The 19732-nt window shown below is 37.9% G+C and overlaps 1 long non-coding RNA gene and 3 other non-coding genes across 4 annotated transcripts; 2 read left to right on the top strand and 2 right to left on the bottom strand.

Annotated features, from left to right (window-relative positions):
- Positions 1 to 1848: 1848 nt before the first annotated feature.
- Positions 1849 to 15407, bottom strand: LOC148682164 (uncharacterized). Its single transcript, XR_015942945.1, has 4 exons — positions 12789 to 15407; positions 12527 to 12685; positions 12290 to 12453; positions 1849 to 12207 (listed from the first exon to the last, which is right to left on the bottom strand). It is a non-coding gene; the product is annotated as an uncharacterized LOC148682164 (long non-coding RNA).
- trnat-ugu (transfer RNA threonine (anticodon UGU)) lies at positions 2329 to 2402 on the top strand. The gene has a single exon. It is a non-coding gene; the product is annotated as a tRNA-Thr (tRNA).
- On the top strand, positions 2589 to 2662 carry trnat-agu (transfer RNA threonine (anticodon AGU)). The gene has a single exon. It is a non-coding gene; the product is annotated as a tRNA-Thr (tRNA).
- trnar-ccg (transfer RNA arginine (anticodon CCG)) lies at positions 14415 to 14487 on the bottom strand. Its single transcript has one exon. It is a non-coding gene; the product is annotated as a tRNA-Arg (tRNA).
- Positions 15408 to 19732: the final 4325 nt, after the last annotated feature.

Genomic DNA, 19732 nt, shown 5'->3' with positions numbered 1-19732 from the left:
CTGCTTTTTCTTAAAGGGTCACGAAACACCAAAACACATTTTTTGAGCTGTTGACAGTCGTATATGTGTCCCACACTGCTAAAAACACTATTAGGACACCTATATTTCACTAAAAAGTGTAAATTGGTTGTTTTTGCGTTATTTTAAGCAAATTCGTACTTCCTGTTTGAAACGAATTTTTGAAGCTGCGTCACGGTCATGACATAATAGCGTGTATTCCAGCGTGCAGACTGGGCGTCTGTGCCAGAGTGAGTCTTATTACGTCTTACAGTGTGCTGCATTAATGCATGAGTAAGGCTTGGGTCAAACCAATCAGCGCACTCTATTGTGCAACTTCATTAATATTCATTACTATCACCGTGTTTTCAGGACAGAGACGCCACGTTGTGTTGGCAAAACAAGCGTGAAGTGTTGCTTTTATAGTTTGCTGCAGTTAAGTTTCGTTTTCATTTTCTCTCTGTGAGAGCTCAGACTCACGTGTGGATTAACAGTGTACGCGACGCGCGACAACAATAACTTACGTGTCTAAGGAGGATTATTGTTTACCTGAGAGCTGTTCTCATCTGCAAACGCTGGGATCTGGAATCGTTTGTAGTATTCTCTTCATAAAGACGCGGCTCTAGTTGCTGGTGATTGTCCTGTCTCTACAGATTTGGTAAGTGAGCGACCAGTGCTCTTTGTTTATTCAGTTTGTTCGTATCTAACAAACTATTGCACCGAGTGTAAACACGTTAGCACCACAACCAAACTTTAACCTCGTGTAGGGTTTTTACCGCATTTAGTGACCGGAATAACACGCGCGGCTTTCTGACACTACCTGTCGTGTGCATCTAAGTTTCTGGGAAATGCAGAGGGTTTTTTTCTCTCATTCGCCGTGCGGTATCAAACATTGCATGAAAAATACACGCTTAGAGCAGCTCCTCGAATCAAATATCTCGTGTGTCGCGAGGGGCATGAATGAATTCCCTGAATGAAAGAGCCAAACTGCAGTTAAAGTCCACCATTTAATAATTTGGCTAATAATTCGACTACAGATGTCCATGTAGGTTAAACACCATCACATTCTCCTGTATGTATGTGTGTGTGTGTGTGTGTGTATTTTGACTCTGAAACTCGCGCGTGCCCAAATCGACACTCCCACACCATCCCACTTTAGTTCCTCCGACACTCCCCCCTAAACAGAGCTGGACACGCCCACTTTTCTGACTTTTTCCAAAGAAGAGGTGTGAAAACACCCTGCTGAAACGAGGGGGTTTCATGGCCCTTTAAGAGTTACGAGTGTTTACGCAGCGGCATGTTTAGCAGTCAGTTCCTAACAAAACTCGAATCCATAAATACGCTGCTCGTATAAGAGGGCTTTGGACAATGGCTTTATATAGCATAGTGTGGTAATGCGTAACCAATTGGACTTTAATATTTCAAGTCTAGACATTCAAGCATGCAGCGCTACCGTTGTTAGTTTTTTTTTTTCTCTTTTTCCGATTAAACAATTAGCCTATGTCAACATCATTTGGCACTGTGCTTTAGTTGGTCAAAGCGACTGTCTAGTAAACAGGAGTTCCTGGGTTTGAATCCCAGCAGTACCTTGTCTGCAGTTGGCTGTTCTTTCATGGGCCAGAGAATACCAAAAAGTGCTTTCTGTGCAACAGTGCTAGAGGCAGCAGAGCACTCAGGCTCTGTGGTGCAATGGATAGCGCATTGGACTTTGAGGCTGTGAGCTGAGCCATTCAATGGTTGTGTGCTTGAATCCCACCAGGGTCGCAAGCTTGCCTCTTCTTCTTCACTGACTTAAGGTGTGGTTCTTTGGTGCAATGAATAGCGCATTGGACTTCTAGGCTGAGCCTTTCAAAGGTTGTTGGGTTGAGTCCCACCAGATTCGCAGACTTTGCCCTTTTTCTTCACTGACTTAGAAGTGGTGCGTTTCCAACATTTTAGACATCTGTCCATCCCGTTTTGCTTCTTTCTTTCATTGCGCAGTGCAGGCTCAGATACTAGGGGTACTCTACAATAAAGCCGATGACTTAATTGAGCTGTTTTAAATAAGGGAGATTAGAAAACGGTGCAGGGCCGAGTGGACTTGAGGAATGACTCGAAGGCAACCTGTGGTTTTGGGCAAAAGTGACTACCACCTATTGTTGAGATCACGCCTTTTGGATTTGTCGTACAAGAGCCTCATTATGCATGTGCAAAGTAACTGAGTAGAAAGCATAGTAAATTTTGCTTTTCTGCATCCTGACATGCTGGTTTTTGTAGTGTTTTTTTTATTATTCATTTTAATTTTTATTTAATTTTTGTTATCGGGCAAATGTCTCTTACTTTCATTTTTGTGGCGCTGTGGCTTAGCTGGTCAAAGCGCCTGTCTTGTAAACAGGAGATCCTGGGCTCAAATCCCAGCAGCGCCTTAGTCCAGGTGGTGCGTGTGCTTCTTGTATAGAGCTTACCGGAATGCATAATAAAATTGTATAGCTTTGAGGCGTAATAAATATTGCGACAAATAGAGTTAAACAACCTCTTTGCTTGCCAATTTAAGACTTGCTGTCTTTTTTTAGTCTCTGTATGCAAAAACGTCTTGTCTCTTCTACAACGTTGGTGCTGTGGCTTAGTTGGTCAAAGCGCCTGTCTAGTAAACAGGAGATCCTGGGTTCAAATCCCAGCAGTGCCTAATGTACAGGTGTCAAGGTTGCCTTTTGTTAAGAGTAACGAGTGTTTACGCAGCAGGATTTTTAGCAGTCTGTTTCTTAACAATATTCAAATCCTTAAGAACGCTGCTCGTTCAAGAGGTCTTTGGACGATGGCTTTATATAGCATAGTGTGGTAATGCCTAACCAACTGGACTTTAATATTTCAAGTCCAGACATTCACACATGCAGCGCTACCATAGTTAGTTTTTTTTTTTCTTTTTTCGATTAAAAAATTAGCCCCTGTCAAGGTTTGAATCCCAGCAGTGCCTTTGTAACGGGGGAAAAAATGAAACTGTTAATTAAGTATGAATGGTGTCAAAATGCTTGTTTTTGTTAAAAATATCTGTTCTAATTAAATCAAAATCCTATGTTCACTGTTTAACTGTGTAATACATCATGGGAAAAAACAGACACCTACAGGTGAGAAAGGGGGTATAATGGGTGGAGTCAGCCGGCCATTTTGTGAGTTCACTTATTGTTCAAGAGCTGTTGAGAGTGACTTTTTCTGATGACCAGCCCTGGTACACTTATTGTCTGTGTGGAGCCCTGTTTTCTTTTGAAGAACACTATAAAGTGAACTTGTTCAGGTAAACTGCTTCCGCGTGATCATTATAAAAAACATATACGAACTAAGAGGGGTTACAATGGTGCCGTGAAGCCCGTTCGTGATCGACGCGACGCTGAGTGCAGTGTGTTATTACTGTGGCGTGGGGCTCGGGTTACCAGTGTGCTGGTTGAGCTGTTTATAAGCTACACAACGCAGATCATCGAGGGATTGACGAGAAGCGAGAGTGACGGGGCCGTCGCGGCTTTCCAGCTTCACGTGAAAATCATCGAGGGAGAGGCGAGGAGCGAGAGTGACGGGGCCGTCGCGGCTTTCCAGCTTCACGTGAAAATCATCGAGGGAGAGGCGAGGAGCGAGTGTGACAGGACCGTCGCGGGCTTCCAGCTTCACGTGAAAATCATTGAGGGAGAGGCGAGGAGCGAGTGTGACGGGACCGTCGCGGGCTTCCAGCTTCACGTGAAAATCATCGAGGGAGAGGCGAGGAGCGAGTGTGACGGAGCCGTCGCGGCTTTCCAGCTTCACGTGAAAATCAACGAGGGACTAACGAGGAGAAAGTGTGACGTCGCAGGCTTTTGGGTTCGCGTGAAAACCATCGAGAGACTGGCGGAGTGCATCTGAAACACCGCGGGGTTCTGATGGACGATTTGCCTGCTGTTTAAGGACGTTATTGCGATTGAAAAAAAAAGAAAAGAAAACTTTCTTTTCTGACCAGCCTTTGAGCAACGGGGATATCGACGGACTGCAGCTAAGTGACTGTTATTGACTGAATCTTTCCTGATTAGTTTATTTACTTTTTGAGTTTCATGATAAAAGTATTTTCAAATGGCTGAGGGTGGTGCAGATAGCTGGTTGTTCGGGGCTGGGCGGGGAAAATACCTGATGCAATATTCTAATGCTAAATTGGGGCAGAGTGGAATGAAAGTTAAGTCCGATGACCATTCAGTGAAAGAGAATTTCATGGCGCATGATGTCAACCAAACTTTCCTTTCCGTGTCACGTCTACTCCTAAGCCAGGTAAATTGGGAACATCTAGTGATCGTGATGTGGGCGATCTTAATGTTTTAGTTGAGGAATTGGGTCGAAAAATTGGTGAATCAGTTACTGCTAAACTTCTATCAGAGGGTGGATTCGCTGGGAGCTGTAACAAGAATAGCACTTCGAGTTCCCAATGTGCTAATCTTGATTTATCACAGCTGAATGTCATCTTGAAATCAGGTGAAAAAGAACCGCCTGTGTTTAGGGGCGACAATCTGGGTAGATGCGATGTCCAAGAATGGGTTGACATGATGCAGCTCTACCTACAAAAAAGAAATGTTGACATTCCTAATCAAGCAGACGAAATAATCAGCCATCTTATGGGTAGGGCAAGAGATGTTGTAAAAGTAACTTTGCGCAGTAACCCTACGTTAGACTACAAATCACAGCCAAATTTGATATACAGCATACTTAAGCAACATTTCAGTAACGTGTCATATTCTAGTATGCCACTTGCTGATTTTTACGGCACGTTACCTAGATACGGCGAGAACCCTGTTGACTACTGGCTGCGACTGAATAAAGCAGCAGACATTGCTGACGAGTGTCTCAGGGCTCAGGGTAGGTGTATGGACAATTTGAGTTCTGAAGTTGCAATGATGTTTGTGCGAAATTGTCCAGACACTGATTTAGCGCGTACTTTTAAAGTGCGGCCATTAGAAAAATGGACCGCAAAGGATGTTCAGGAGCTATTAGACAGTTTCCAGCGTGACAGCAAGTCGAGAGCAATTACAAACGAATATGCGATCGGTCAGAACGCGCAGATTTCTTTGCACAGCTGCGAACATGTTAATGCTGGTCCTGAGCCTGTGCTAGCATGTTTTAAGCAGGGACCCAGCGTACCTAATGACTCAAAACCCGATACAAAAGATGAGTCTAGTTTGAATCGGATGGCTGATATGCTGACACAGCTGATTGACATTTTGAAAAAGAAGGAAGAGAGCGTTTCAGAGTATGTGCCTGCAGGTAAAATGCGAGAAATGAATGCAGTTGGGCGAAAAAACTGTAGAATTTGTGGTGACACAGCGCACACTACAATTGACCATTGTAAAACTCATCGTTTGTGCTTTAGGTGCCATACTGCTGGTCATTCCAAACGAGACTGTACAAAGAAATTCGCTACTACACGGTTTTCTTCAGATTCACCTGGCGATCAGGAAAACTGAAACACCCGCATTCGGAGAGGGGGAGTGTGGGTGTTGCAGAAAATTCCCTCGAGGTGGATACTGATTTCGAAGCTTTGTTTCTCTCGTTTAAGAATCTTTGTCCCGACTCTCAGAAAGTCGTCTTTCAGAATACACAACGTATAGCTTGCTCAGATACACTCTTCTACACACCTGTTCTTATTAATGACTCACTCACTGTTAGCGCCATGTTGGACACCGGCTCTATGGCTTGTACGCTGAGTGATTCGGTAGTCACTAAGCTAAGGGAACATGGTGTCCTGGATACTGTTACGGAAAAAGAAACTGATGTCATCATAATAGGATGTGGTGGCAAACGAGTGTTCCCAAAGAGTGTAGTTGAACTTAAACTGGATGTTTATGGCTGTGATGTTATTGTCCCATGTCTTGTCGTTCCAGGCCAAGATGATGACCTAATTTTGGGGACGAATGTCATTAAGTATCTCGTCCACAGACTGAAGGGTTCTGACAGATATTGGGAATTGATTTCAACCCCCAGTGGACCTAGTTCAGAGGGTGACGAGTTTTTGTCGATGCTGGCTGGTATACGTCGCTGGAGGGGTGAAACAGTTCCGGATGTTGTCGGTACAGTAAAACTTCATAGTGCAGTCACGCTTTCGCCTGGTCAGGAACATCTTGTCTGGGGGAAACTACCCGCTAAGTCATGTGGCCAGGTAGGCAGTACTGTGATGGTGGAACCATCTAGAGTCCATTCTGCTTCTAAAAAAGTTTTAGTTGGTCGTGTAGTTTCTCCTCTTTGGGGCGACGGTTGGATACCACTAAAGTTGATTAATCCTAGCGACAAGCCAGTAACGCTGAGGCGAAACACTAAAGTAGCTGACGTTTATCCTTGTATCGCTTTAGAGGATGTGTGCGAAGCGGCGTCTGAGTCTACTGTGCGGCTTTGTGTTCAGCAGTCAGCAGTTGAGCCAGATAGATCCGATGCACCTAGCAGCAGACTTCAAAAGTGCGGTTTGGAGTCTGTTGACTTGGAAGCATGTGAAGTTTCAGATTTTTGGAAGGCGAAGCTGTGTGATTTAGTGCTTGAATACGAATCCATTTTTTCTAGACATTCTCTTGACTGTGGCGAAGTTAGGGACTTTGTGCACAGAATTCGCCTAGTTGACGAAAGACCATTTCGCTTACCTTTTAGGCGAGTCCCCCCTTCGCAGTATCAGAAGTTGCGCGTCGCTCTTAATGAAATGGAGGAGAGGGGCATAATTCGAAAGTCCGTTAGCGAATTTGCATCGCCTTTGGTTTTGTGCTGGAAAAAGAATGGCGATTTGCGCATTTGCACGGACTTTCGTTGGCTTAACGCGTGTACTGTGAAAGATGCGCACCCTTTGCCCCATCAGGAGGATTGTCTTGCGGCACTCGGTGGCAATTCATTTTTTAGTACGATGGACTTAACTTCTGGATTCTATAATGTTCCACTGCATGAAGATGACAAAAAGTACACAGCATTCACGACGCCGGTAGGGTTGCACGAATATAACAGGCTACCGCAAGGCCTCTGTAACTCACCTGCGAGTTTCATGAGAATGATGACTAAGATTTTTGGGGATCAAAATTTCTTGTCTCTGTTGTGCTACTTGGATGATTTAATGGTATTTGCACCCAGTGAAGAGGTTGCACTACAGAGGCTCGAAATGGTTTTCGGAATGTTGAAAAAGCACAATTTGAAATTGTCTCCAAAAAATGTAATTTTTTAAGACGCTCTGTAAAATTTCTTGGTCATTTAATCACAGAAGAGGGTGTGTCAACGGACCCTAGTAAAGTTGAAGCAATTGCTAATATTACTTCTGCAGATTTAATGTGCCCTGATGGTGCAACCCCGTCGGTTAAGAGAATTCAGTCCTTTCTTGGTCTCGTCATGTGGTACCAAAGGTTCATTGAGAATTGTTCGTCCCTTGCACGGCCACTTTTTGCTTTGACTAGTGGAGTTAGGAAGGCCAGAGGAGTGGGACGCAGAGGGGTTTCTATAACTAGAAAGCTTACTCCCGATGATTGGTCTCCAGCATGTGAGGCAGCTTTGTCTGCATTGAAAGAAGCCCTTCTGTCTAATGTAGTCCTTGCACACCCTGACTTTTCTAGACCTTTTATTCTTGCCACTGATGCATCAACTGAAGGGTTGGGTGCTGTGCTTTCGCAACTGAGTCCTGGAGAGAACAGGGCTCGGCCCATTGCGTTTGCGAGTAGATCACTGTCCAGAGCACAAGCCAGATATCCAGCACATCGTCTTGAGTTCCTCGCGCTTAAGTGGGCTGTATGTGACAAGTTTAGCCACTGGCTAAAAGGGCATCGGTTCACAGCTTGGACAGATAATAACCCATTGACGCACATTTTGACCAAACCTAGGCTCGACGCCTGTGAACAAAGGTGGGTGGCTAAACTCGCTGCCTTTGAGTTTGACATCAAATATGTTCCAGGGTCGAAGAACACAATAGCTGACACTTTGAGTAGGCAACCTTTTGTTGACAGTCGGGTTAGCCATCGCATAGTCAGGGAACCTTATGAAAAGCTTATTGCAGAGTCAAGAAATTATACTTGCGCTACTGTCCAGGATCTTTTCAGATTGTCCAATGCCTGTCAGCGAGTGGTCGGCAGTGTGGAGGTCTCGGCGGATGCTTGTGATCGGATGGGGGTTGCTCCAGACGTGGATGGGCTGGGTAGTTTTTCGAATGCTGAGGTGGCTGCTGTTTTCTCCAATCATCTTTCTTGGGATGATGCGACGAGAATGCGAACTATTCCTTTGGTTGGATTTGTCCAACAAATCACAGAGGTTGGATTTGATGCTCTTCCCTCATACTCTCACCAAGAACTAAGAGACAGTCAACTCCAGGATGAACATTTGCAGAGGGTGATGTTCTATGTTGACCAGAAACGTAGGCCTTCCAGGCGTGTGCGTATGGGAGAGCCTAGTGCTGTACGGAAGCTTTTAAAGCAGTGGGACAAACTATCCTTGGCTGACGGTGTCCTGTATCGTGTTTCAAAAGATCCTTTGACACATCATAAACGTTTCCAATTTGTAGTGCCTTCGTCACTCAAAGATGAAGTGTTGAGGGGTTGTCACAATGAGGCTGGACACCAAGGGCAGTATCGTTCTCTTCACCTTTGCCGTCAGCGTTTTTATTGGACAGGTATTGAGCAGGATGTACGTGAGTATGTGAAAGTGTGTAGTCGTTGTGTGCTTGCGAAGACACCGGAGCCAGAGGGACGGGCTTTACTGGAAAGTGTTAAGACCTCTGCTCCACTTGAATTGGTCTGCATTGACTTTTGGACGGCAGAGGATTCACGAAATAAATCAGTTGACGTATTAGTGGTCACCGACCATTTTACTAAACTTGCCCATGCCTTCTGTTGTTCAAACCAATCTGCTAGGTCGGTGGCAAAGAAGCTCTGGGATAACTATTTCTGCTACTATGGTTTCCCAGAGCGTGTTCATTCTGATCAGGGTGCCAATTTCTGTAGCGAGCTAATCAGACACTTGCTTGAGTTCTCAGGGGTTAAGAAGTCTCAAACTACCCCATATCACCCAATGGGGAATGGCACCGCTGAGCGATTCAACCGAACATTGGGAAATATGATCAGAACTCTTGAGCCTCGACCAAAGCATGACTGGCCTCAGATGCTTCACACATTGACTTTTCTTTACAATTGTACCTCACATGAGACTACCGGATTTCCTCCCTTCTATCTAATGTTCGGCCGTGTCCCAAGACTACCGATTGATGTCATCTTTAAGAGTGTGTTGAGGGATGATTTGAATGTTGCTCTTCCCAAGTACGTTGAGTCTCTGAGTAGGGACTTGAAGGATGCTCTCGCTGTTGCAAAGACTAATGCTTCTAAAGAACAGTCTCACCAAGCCCGCGTATACAATCGCAGAAATAAGGGTGTGAATATTGAAGTCGGTGATAGGGTTCTTTTAGCCAACAAGAGCGAGCGTGGCAAACGTAAACTCTCAGACAAGTGGGACAGTGTAGTGTATACTGTGGTTGATTGCGATCCTAAAACTCACATTTACAAAATAAAACACCCTGTGTCTGATCAAGTCAAAGTTGTGCACAGAAACCTGCTTTTGTGTGTCAATTTTCTCCCTGTATGTGACGCTGTGGGGACAAATGATGATGGGAGTGTGATTTCTGTAGATGATGGCGTTTCTGATGGATGCTCAGTAAGTTCTGATGATTCAATGGACAATGGTGATGGTCTTGTCGTAGCTGACAATGTTTCTCAGATGAATGAGTTGTGTGACATTTCCAACTCAGCTGAAATTGTTGATGTGCCATCGCATAATGCGGGTTCTGAGAATACTTCAATGGATTCTATGATTCTTCAGGACGGACCTGAAACATCTAATGCCTGCGATCCTGGTTTTGTTCCTAATGGTAATGTGGATAGCACTGAGTTACCGGGTCGCAGATCAAGGTTTGGCAGATTGTTGAAGCCAGTAAATCGCCTTATTTCTTCCATGAGTCAACAGACCTTGTTTAGTTCAAGAAAACAAAGTCTGGGAAAATGGTCCTTTTCAATTGTTAGTTTGAAACATTGATATGTCAGAAACGTTTTTTTTTTGTATCTGTCTTTGTAGAAAACAAGTGAAATGAATTGCAAGTGTGATGTGTTAAAGGCACTTCATTTGGGTCATGATCAGGATGAGTGATATGCGCAGCACTTTTTCCTATCAGTTCTTGATTTGAACAGATAAAACGGATCAAAAGCTTTGTGCTAAGAACGGCAATTCTAGGTTAATTTCTGCATTTTTGTGTTTTCTAAGGTTGTCGCATTTTGTCACATTCAGTGGGGGAGAATGTAACGGGGGAAAAAATGAAACTGTTAATTAAGTATGAATGGTGTCAAAATGCTTGTTTTTGTTAAAAATATCTGTTCTAATTAAATCAAAATCCTATGTTCACTGTTTAACTGTGTAATACATCATGGGAAAAAACAGACACCTACAGGTGAGAAAGGGGGTATAATGGGTGGAGTCAGCCGGCCATTTTGTGAGTTCACTTATTGTTCAAGAGCTGTTGAGAGTGACTTTTTCTGATGACCAGCCCTGGTACACTTATTGTCTGTGTGGAGCCCTGTTTTCTTTTGAAGAACACTATAAAGTGAACTTGTTCAGGTAAACTGCTTCCGCGTGATCATTATAAAAAACATATACGAACTAAGAGGGGTTACACCTTGTCCGCAGTGAGCTGTGCTTTTATGGGCCAGAGAGTATCAAAAAGTGCTTTCTGTGCAATAGTGCTTGAGGCAGGAGAGCACTCAGGCTCTGTGGTGCAATGGATAGCGCATTGGACTTCGAGGCTGTGAGGTGAGGCCAGGGATTTAATCGCGGTGGGCCAATTGCCCAGGAGGTTAAGCAGTGAGGCCGAAATCATGTTGTGTTTCCACTCTCGGGCTAGTAGCTCGCAGCACGTCACGCAAACCCCGCCCCCATAATGTCCCCCAAATCGAACGTCACACAACCCGCCCACTTCAGAGGGAATCAGGCAGATAAAGCACACGATCACATCCTCACGAAACCATTCAAATAAAGACAACTGAAACAAACAAATGACACGTTACTGTACAGCATTACATTGTATCTCTATACGCACATGCCTGTGTGTTCTCATTTATCATATTCATTTACTCACCGACCGACTGAATTTGGAACTAATTTTCATGTGAAGCAACATGCCCCTTCAGCTACTCCAGAACGCAGCAGCACGAGTGGTCTTTAATGAATTGAAAAGAGCACATGTCACTCAGCTACTCACCCGTTTGCACTGGCTGCCAGTTGCTGCTCGCATCAAATTCAAAGCTCTGATGTTTGCCTACAAAGCAACCTCTGGCTTTGCTCCCTCTTATCTGCTCCCACTTCTGCAGATTTATATGCCCTCAAGAAACTTGCGTTCTGTGAATAAACGTCGCCTCGTGGTTGCATCCCAAAGAGGGAAGTAATCACTTTCCCGAACTCTCGCATTCAATCTGCCCAGTTGGTGGAATGAACTCCCTTACTGCAACAGAACGGCAGAGTCACTTGCTGTCTTCAAGAAACGACTTAAAACTCAACTATTTAGTCTCCTCTTCACTTCCTAATTTGCAATTGCCTCTAGCTATACCACTAACTGTACTCAAAAAAAATAAAACAATTTTTAAATTCTTACATTACTAATGCTTTCCTTCTTAGACTTTACAGACCTGAAACTTGCCTACAGCACTTATTTATTGTTGCTCTTATAGTTGTGAAAATTGCTTCCTTGTCCTCATTTTTTAGTCGCTTTGGATAAAAGCGTCTGCTAAATGAATAAATGTAAATGTAAAACAGCAAGCTGTGTACACGCCCTTAAAATGACACATTATAACACATTATAATAAAAAAATCTGGATTGTGTTTTGAACTGAACCTAAACTGGCACACTCAGAAGAACCATAATAATAATGTTAAATCATAAAAAGGGGTAAACTATGTGCCCTTTAAGCAATGTGTTAACTTTATTCATTATTCAATAATCATCAAGATTGATAAAAAAGTTCAACACACACAGCTGTGAACGTGTGCAAACACACACACACACACACACACATCAGTGAACATGTACACACACACACACACACACAGTTGGTACAGTAGGCCTACATACTGTATCTACCTTGGAAGAAGTGATATGGTTCTTAAAGTGTTGTTTTACGTATGGAGCCTGATTGAATTTTATTATAGTGTCTTCGTAAAAACATCTGTCCATAATTCCTGAAAATAGAAAAAATATATATATATAAATAAAGAAACTGCAAAGAAACGATTCAATCATATTAAAGAGATTTGAACTAACCTTCTAGCACAACTAGCGGTCCAGGTCCCTGATGGAATATGGCTCCCCAGACATGAATTTTTACTGGATACTTTGCTTTCGGTTTCACAACATGGCAGTTTATTAATAGGGTATGTCCTATTAATAAATTTGTAGGACATGTAAGCTCGTATAAAGCAAATAGCCTAAATAAAGAGATGCATGGATTAATGTAAATAAATAAATCTTTTCATCATGGCATTGTTCAAAATGGCTTACCTGGCTTTTCCATAGGTCCACCTGAGTTGTTTTACTGGTTTTCTAATATTGCAGACTGATGCTTTTAACTGTATTCTAAACAGAAGCTCACTCTGAATCTTTTTAGCAGATCGCTCATTGTCCTTGTGCAGTTTTTCGTCAATCGTTTTAAGTGCAGCACTATACAACAAACACATACAATAATTTATTAATTCATTTTATTAACAATTTGACATAAGTGTTGCTGAAATACTTGATTTGACAAGATGATAATACACAATACCTGTTCATTTTCCTTGCCTTGCAGTTGTTTTTCTAGGAAGGCCTACAGGGCTTTGATGTCTATAGTATCGTCTTATAGTGGTGTTGGAGACGTGCACACCCGACTGCAACAGGAAAGCCCTGATGTCAGCAAGAGAGTGCTTTGATGTGTTGATGCATCAGTTTTTTTTTCATTGCAATGATTGGTTGAAATGATCTGTAATTAAATCTATAGTGGTCCTTCAAAGACAACTTAGATGGGACTTGAACCCACAATACCCAACTCCAGAGGCTGATGCCTTATCCACAAGGCCACTCTCATTAACATGAAATCACAACCTTTCTGCAGCTATTTTCTTGTTTGCATTTCATTATCATCCACCTAACATGAGACCATTAGTTGAAAGCCACGGGGTACTTGAAGTCAAGATCTCCATTACCAGAGCTTTTCAGAACCTTTGATGTTTGTAAAGTGATTGGATAATTTAAGCAAGATTGGATAAATCTTTATTGAAGTGTGCAGCAAGTCTGAGAATTTGAAGCTAACTATTGACCTCAGATCATCACGCCTAAGGTTTGAGGGGACAAGTGAGGATTTTTTCCACACAATTTATATTTAACCCAACAAACACAACCCAAATGGGACTTAAACCCACAATTCCCAGCTTCGAACGCTGATGCATTATCCATTAGGCCACTGGGCCAATACTAGCATTTGCCATATCTGTTGTACGGTTTAGGAAGTTCTTGTAACTCAGAAAACAGCACTTTAGGATCCCTATACCATATTTCATTCAGACGATCTGGTGCGTACACCTAATGACAAAACAGCTTCTCTGAAGAGTTTTCAATTGTCATGTCTTTTTGACCTAAGGGTATGAACCTAGCTTTTTGAAAGCCACAATGGATTGTGCTGCACAGCCAACTTAAAAGGAACTGCGTCAAAGACAACTCAGGTGGGACTCGAACCCACAATCCCCAGCTTCGAAGGCTGATGCCTTATCCATTAGGCCACTATGCTGTTTCTATACTGCCTGTGAACTGTAACATGAATCCAGGGAGTTGCTGACACACATAACAAAAACTACATGAACAAAAAGTAGATTGGACCGATTTTACAGAAATTTTTTTTGAAACTGCAGAGTGTTTCTACTGGGCTCATTGGTGTAGGGGTATGATTCTCGCTTTGGGTGTGAGAGGTCTTGGGTTCAAATCCTGAATGAGCCCTACATCTTCCACAGAAAAGCAGTGATGCTTTGGTGTTTCTGTGTTAGTTGTAGCAACTTTAGTTAATGAAGATTTAGTGGATTTCTGATCTAAATTAGTCTGCCCTGTACAATAATACAGACAAAAAAGGAGCGTTAATGATTCAGTCGTTAGAATTGTTTATGGATCTTGAACAACGTACCAGCTTAATATGTAAGCATCATCTTTGTGTTTGTACACAGTCTCTTCTCTGTAGGCACCATGCATGCTTCAAAATTGCCATTTGCGTTAGGTATGTCGTTACCCTTTTAGTCATAACAGGTAGTATGGAATGCCAATCAAGGAAGTTAATGACACGCAAACACATCTCAAGAAGGTTTTCACAGCTACTGTGTTTCATCCACCAAACACTGATCTCAAGTTAAAGGGAGATTTTCAAAAACGACCCAGGTGGGACTTGAACCCACAATCCCCAGCTCCGGAGGCTGATGCCTTATCCATTAGGCCACTGGGCCATGTCACCAATCTTCTATCAAGGATCTCTTGTACGCCTTCAACAAGATGCTACCGCATGGAAAACTGCACTTTAGGATCTCGATGACAGTTTGCATTCTATCAAATAAGAACTAATGGCCAAACATTTTCTTTCTGCAATCATTCACATTCGTGTCTCATCGGTTCTGGGGTATGGTTCTAGTGTATAGTGTGACTGGTCTTGACTTTAACTCTCATTAACTTGAAATCACAACCTTTCTGCAGCTAGTTTGCATTTCATCATCATCCACCTAACATGAGACCGTCAATTGAGAGCCACGGGGTACTTGAAGTCAAGATCTCCATTCCCAGAGCTTAGCGGAACCTTTTAGGTTTGTAACATGACAGTGAGATTCAAGCAAGATTGGATGAATCCTAATTGAAGTGTGCAGCAAGTCTGAGAATTGGAAGCTAACTATTGCCCATAGATCATCACACCTAAGCTTTGAGTAGACAAGTCAGGATTTTTTCAAACAACTTAAATGTAACCTAACAAACACAACCCAAACAGGACTTGAATCCACAATCCCCAACTTCAAAGAGTGATGCCTTATCCATTAGGCCACTGGGCCAATACTAGCATTTGCCATATCTGTTGTATGACTCCGGACGTTCTTTTAACCTAGAAAACAGCACTTAAGGATCCCTATACCATATTGCATTCAGACGATCTGGTGTGTACACCTAATGACAAAACAGCTTCTCTGAAGAGTTTTCCATTGTCATGTCTTTTTGACCTACGGGTATGAACCTAGCTTTTGAAGGTCACACTGGATTGTGCTGCACAGCCAACTTAAAAGGAACTGCATCAAAGGCAACCCAGGTGGCACATACTAAAAACAACAAGAACAAAAAGTATTTATAAAAAAGTAAGAATTTTTTTTGGCACTGCAGGGTCTTTCTTCAGGGCTCGTTGGGTATGATTCTCGCTTAGGATGCGAAAGGTCCTGGGTTCAATCCCTGGACGAGCCCTACAGTTGTCACAGAAAAAGCAGTGGAACTTTGGCATTTCTACATTAATTGTAGCACCTTTTGCTGTGACTTTAGTTAATGAACATTTAGTGGACTTCTAATTTAAATTAGTTTAACATGTGCAATTATACAGACAAAACCGTCTGCTACCCTCAGGCAGATGGTTCCGCAGCATCTGGTCACGCACCAGCCGGCTAAAGAAAAATTTGTTCCCTCAGACTATCAGGCTGATTAACACTTAATACACAACACACAGACTCTTCCATACCCTCACTGCACAACATCGATATGTAGAATGCACTGACTTTTAGCCAATCCATACTTGAAACAACACTGCCTACAACTATGTGGACACCTATTCATTGTACATATCGCTGTCAATTTCACATTGTCATTTTATTTGTCTGTTATTTGTACTGTCGTTGTATTTGCACTGTCATTTTTTTGCACTACATATTTTTTACTGTTTGTACAGATAATTTTTCATGATTTTTGGTGAATTTTTCATTTTTCATGATTTTTGGTGATTTTTCAAGATTTTTTTATGATTTTTCAAGATTTTTTCAAAAAATTTTCATCTTTTGCGATTTTTAAAAAAATGTTCATTTTTGTGATTTTTCAAAAAATTTAAATTTTTTGTGATTTTTCAAAAATTTTTCATTTTTTGTGATTTTTTGCGATTTTTCAAAAAAATTTCATATTTTGCGATTTTTCAAAAAATGTTCATTTTTGTGATTTTTCAAAAAATTTTCATTTTTTGTTATTTTTCAAAAATTTTTCATTTTTTGTGATTTTTTGCGATTTTTCAAAAAAAAATCATATTTTGCGATTTTTCAAAATGATTTCATTTTGTGATTTTTCAAAAAATGTTCATTTTTTGTGATTTATCAAAAATTTAAAATTTTTGTGATTTTTTGCGATTTTTCAAAAAATTTTCATATTTTGCGATTCATATTTTGCGATTTTTCAAAAAAAATTCATTTTTTGTGATTTTCTGCGATTTTTAAAAATTTTATCATTTTTTGTTTTTTCAAAAAATTTTCAATTTTTGTGATTTTTTGTGATTTTTCAAAAATGTTTAATTTTTTTGCGATTTTTAAAAATTTTTTCATTTTTTGTGATTTTATGCGACTTTTCAAAAAATGTTCATTTTTGTCATTTTTCAAAAATTTTTCATTTTTTGTGATTTTTCAAAAATTTTTAATTTTTTGTGTTTTTTGCGATTTTTCAAAAAATTTTCATCTTTTGCGATTTTTAAAAAAATGTTCATTTTTGTGATTTTTCAAAAATTTTTAATTTTTTGTGATTTTTCAAAAATTTTCATTTTTTGTGATTTATTGCGATTTTTCAAAAAAATTCATATTTCGCGATTTTTCAAAAAATGTTCATTTTTGTGATTTTTCAAAAAATTTTCATTTTTTGTTATTTTTCAAAAATTTTTCATTTTTTGTGATTTTTTGCGATTTTTCAAAAAAAAATCATATTTTGCGATTTTTCAAAATAATTTCATTTTTTGTGATTTTTCCAAAAATTTTCATTTTTTGTGATTTTTCAAAAAATGTTCATTTTTGTGATTTTTTACGATTTTTAAAAAAATTTTCATATTTTGCGATTTTTCAAAAAAAATTTTTGTGATTTTTCAAAAAAATTTCATATTTTGCGATTTTTCAAAAAAATTTCATTTTTTGTGATTTTCTGCGATTTTTAAATTTTTTTTCATTTTTTGTGTTTTTTCAAAAAATTTTAAATTTTTGTGATTTTTTGTGATTTTTCAAAAATTTTTAATTTTTTTGCGATTTTTAAAAAAATGTTCATTTTTTGTGATTTTATGCGACTTTTCAAAAAATGTTCATCTTTTGCGATTTTTAAAAAAAATTTCATTTTTGTGATTTTTCAAAAAATTTTCATTTTTTGTGATTTTTCAAAATTTTTTAATTTTTTGTGTTTTTTGCGATTTTTCAAAAAATTTTCATCTTTTGCGATTTTTCAAAAAATGTTCATTTTTGTGATTTTTCAAAAAATTGTTATTTTTGTGATTTTTCAAAAATTTTTCATTTTTTGTGATTTTTCAAAAAATTTCATATTTTGCGATTTTTCAAAAAAATTTAATTTTTTGTGATTTTTTGCGATTTTTCAAGAAATTTTCATTTTTTGCGATAATTAAAAAAAATTTCATTTTTGGTGATTTTTTGTGATTTTTCAAATAAATTTCATTTTTTGTGATTTTTGCGATTTTTCAAAAAATTTTCATTTTTTGCGATTTTTCAAAAAAATTTAATTTTTGTGATTTTGTAAAAAATTTTCATTTTTTGTGATTTTTCAAAAAAATTTCATATTTTGCGATTTTTCAAAAAAATTTCATATTTTGCGATTTTTCAAAAATTTTTAATTTTTTGTGATTTTTTGTTATTTTTCAAAAAATTTCATTTTTTGTTATTTTTTAACAAATGTTTATTTTTTGTGATTTTTTGCGATTTTTCAAAATATATTCATTTTTTTGATTTTTCGAAAAAATTTCATTTTTTGTGATTTTTTGCGATTTTTCAAAAAAATTTCATATTTTGCGATTTTTCAAAAATTTTTCATTTTTTGTGATTTTTCAAAAAATTTTCATATTTTGCGATTTTTCAAAAAAATTTCATTTTTTGTGATTTTCTGCGATTTTTAAAAAATTGTAATTTTTTGTGATTTTTCAAAAAATTTTCAATTTTTGTGATATTTTGTGATTTTTCAAAAAATTTTAATTTTTCTGCGATTTTTCCAAAAATTTTCATTTTTTGTGATTTTATGCGACTTTTCAAAAAATGTTCATCTTTTGCGATTTTTCAAAAAATTTTCATTTTTTGCAATTTTTCAAAAAAATTTCATTTTTTGTGATTTTTCAAAAAATTTTCATTTTTTGTGATTTTTCAAAAAATTTTCATATTTTGCGATTTTTCAAAAAAGTTTCATTTTTTGTGATTTTTCAAAAAATTTTCATATTTTGTGATTTTCTGCGATTTTTAAAAAAATTTTCATTTTTTGTGATTTTTAAAATTTTTTTTCAATTTTTGTGATTTTTTGTGATTTTTCAAAAAATTTTCAATTTTTGTGATTTTTTGAGATTTTTCAAAAAATTTTCATTTTTTGAAAAATCACAAAAAATGAAATTTTTTGTGATTTTTCAAAAAATTTTCATTTTTTGCGATTTTTCAAAAATTTTCATTTTTTGTGATTTTTTGCGATTTTTCAAAAAGAAATCATATTTTGCGATTTTTCAAAAAAATTTAATTTTTTGTGATTTTTCAAAAATTTTTCATTTTTTGTGATTTTTTGCGATTTTTCAAAAAAATTTCATATTTTGCGATTTTTCAAAATAATTTTATTTTTTGTGATTTTTTGCGATTTTTCAAGAAATTTTCATTTTTTGCGATAATTAAAAAATTTTCATTTTTTGTGATTTTTTGCGATTTTTAAAAAAATTTTCATTTTTTGTAATTTTTCAAAAAATTTTCATATTTTGCGATTTTTCAAAAAAATTTCATTTTTTGTGATTTTCTGCGATTTTTAAAAAATTGTAATTTTTTGTGATTTTTCAAAAAATTTTCAATTTTTGTGATATTTTGTGATTTTTCAAAAAATTTTAATTTTTCTGCGATTTTTCCAAAAATTTTAATTTTTTGTGATTTTATGCGACTTTTCAAAAAATGTTCATCTTTTGCGATTTTTCAAAAAATTTTCATTTTTTGCAATTTTTCAAAAAAATTTAATTTTTTGTGATTTTTCAAAAAATGTTCATATTTTGTGATTTTCTGCGATTTTTAAAAAAATTTTCATTTTTTGTGATTTTTTAAAAAAAATTTCAATTTTTGTGATTTTTTGTGATTTTTCAAAAAAATTTCAATTTTTGTGATTTTTTTGAGATTTTTCAAAAAATTTTAATTTTTTGTGATTTTATGCGATTTTTCAAAAAATTTCATTTTTTGTGATTTTTCAAAAAATTCATTTTTTGCGATTTTTCAAAAATTTTCATTTTTTGTGATTTTTTGCGATTTTTCAAAAAGAAATCATATTTTGCGATTTTTCAAAAAAATTTAATTTTTTGTGATTTTTCAAAATTTTTCATTTTTTGTGATTTTTTGCGATTTTTCAAAAAATTTTCATATTTTGCGATTTTTCAAAAAAATTTAATTTTTTGTGATTTTTTGCGATTTTTCAAGAAATTCTCATTTTTTGCGATATATAAAAAAATGTCATTTTTGGTGATTTTTTGTG

Source organism: Danio rerio, chromosome 4 (assembly GCF_052040795.2).
Source record: "Danio rerio strain M-AB ecotype USA chromosome 4, GRCz13ab, whole genome shotgun sequence".
Classification (NCBI taxonomy): domain Eukaryota; kingdom Metazoa; phylum Chordata; class Actinopteri; order Cypriniformes; family Danionidae; genus Danio; species Danio rerio.
This window is presented reverse-complemented; position numbering and strand designations above follow the sequence as displayed.